Below are 1996 nucleotides of genomic sequence, written 5' to 3'. Positions count from 1 at the left end.
CTAACGCGAAACCGAGCAACAGTGCAAAGGTACCAATTGAGGACATCACGTGGTCCACCGTCAACATTCCGAAGCTAGTAAAACGTGTAGTGGAATCGACAACCAGTCACATTCAGCCCACTAAGAACAAGAGCGACCCTACCTTTGGTACCAGGGAACAACCGAAAAGCACCACTGAGTCAACAAGAGGCAAAAGAAGGCTTACGAAAAGCACCGTACTGTCGACAGCAGGTGCCAAGCAGCCTACTGGCAGTTCTACCACGACAAGAGAGACTACTCCACAGACTACAAAAAGCACCCCACGAACCAGTACCAAAAGCACCACACAATCTACCGTCGGTACCACGCAATCAACCAGTACCACCAGCTCGACAGAAAGTGCTAAAGAACCCTTTCAAGCAGTCAGCCTTGAAAACGAAGAAGTAGACAACAGAAACGAAGACCAGGCTCAGTTTCCGACTAAGAAGATTCAGAGAGGGAACAGCTCCACCACATCGCAGCACCTCGGAATCTTTGACCTTTTTAGAAAGCAAGACGCGGCGGCCAGATACAGCAGGAGACGCCGTAATCGAAGACCTCACAAGCTGATGCGTCATGAAGTACCCAGTCCCGTTCCAAGGGCCAAGAAGTTTACCCTTTTCCACGCAAGGCCCATGGACGCGATTCGAATTGCCGTTCGTCGGGACAAGCACGGTCTGTCGTAAATACCGAAAGCATGATGTTTTGCGCGTGTATGTGTTGTTTGTTTTTTATTGCTCACATGGTATTAAAGCTCAGTGATGCAAAAGCAAATTGCGTGTGTATGTTTATACAGCCGGAAGTTAGTCTGCCTCAGGGGGCATCTGGTGTCTCAGCTGTAGATGAGCAATTTCGCCAGTGCGGTACAACCGCTAACCTAAGGTCTTTAACGTGCACCACGCAATAGTGATACACGATCGCACGCCGGTACGATGCTCATTTAGATCGAAACGGGCAGGGGAGGGGATTGAGCCGAGGATCCTTTGGTTCTCCAGTGCGACCTTTCGCTCCACATGCTCCGAGCTGGTGTGCGCAAGCCCACTCGGCCACCAATCCCCCCACTCCGTGATGTGTTTGTTCTTGTCTTACAAGTAGCGTCAAATGCATCAATGCACGAGCCCGATGCCTCGTGCTTCCCTGATAGGAAATGGCAGCGCATCGCTGAAACGAGCGGCCCTTGGAAGTAAGTGGCAACCACCGTGATGGCAACTATATAGTGGCTCTAGTGGCAACAAAGCACGCGCTCGTGACACGTGTCTCGCTCGTTCCCACAATGATTGCCTGTACTTGTAAAAAACGTGAAGCGTAGATTTTATCAATGAGCTTTACAAGGCATTAAAGCCCCTTGATAAAGGCCTTTTTTACAAGTACCGCCAACCATTGTTGTGGAAACGCGCGAGACACGTGCCGCGAGCGCGTGCTCTGCCGCCATTCACTTCCAAGGGCCGCTCGAGACATGGGCCTCGTGCGCTCGCGCATTTGACGCTACTTGCAAGAGACGTAAACACATCGAGGGGCTTTACAAGGCATTGGCCTATAGCGCCATGGTGAAGCAAATCAGCAAAACCGGTCACAGCGCCGGTTTGCTTGTGCATGGCCTCCGAGATTTTTTGCACGCTCTGCTCCAGCCCTTCCAAACGCTCGGCTGCCCACCAGAAGAAGCGAGCCGAGTCAGTTATCTAGATCTCCGTATGCGGCGCTTAGAACCAAACCAAAAACGGAAACCTCGAAGCACGCTGTCCAGAGTAAGCCTGAGGAGAAAAGCTTGCATCTTTATTGTTCTCCTCATCAGAATTGATGGATAAAGGTTGATCAACTTCTGCTGATTCGTAATATTTATTCGCTGCTCCAGCCTTTGTGCTGGATGATACCTCAGAATGTAAGATCGGAAGAAGAGGAAGCCAGCTGGGCGTAAGACGTATTTACGTTTACGACGCAGAATTCCGAATCTTAGCTTTAATTCCCACATAGTTGGTTT

Source organism: Ixodes scapularis, unplaced genomic scaffold (genome assembly GCF_016920785.2).
Source record: "Ixodes scapularis isolate PalLabHiFi unplaced genomic scaffold, ASM1692078v2 ptg000058l_1__unscaffolded, whole genome shotgun sequence".
NCBI classification, from domain to species: domain Eukaryota; kingdom Metazoa; phylum Arthropoda; class Arachnida; order Ixodida; family Ixodidae; genus Ixodes; species Ixodes scapularis.
The sequence above is the reverse complement of the archived record's forward strand: the minus strand, read 5'-3'. Positions refer to the sequence as shown.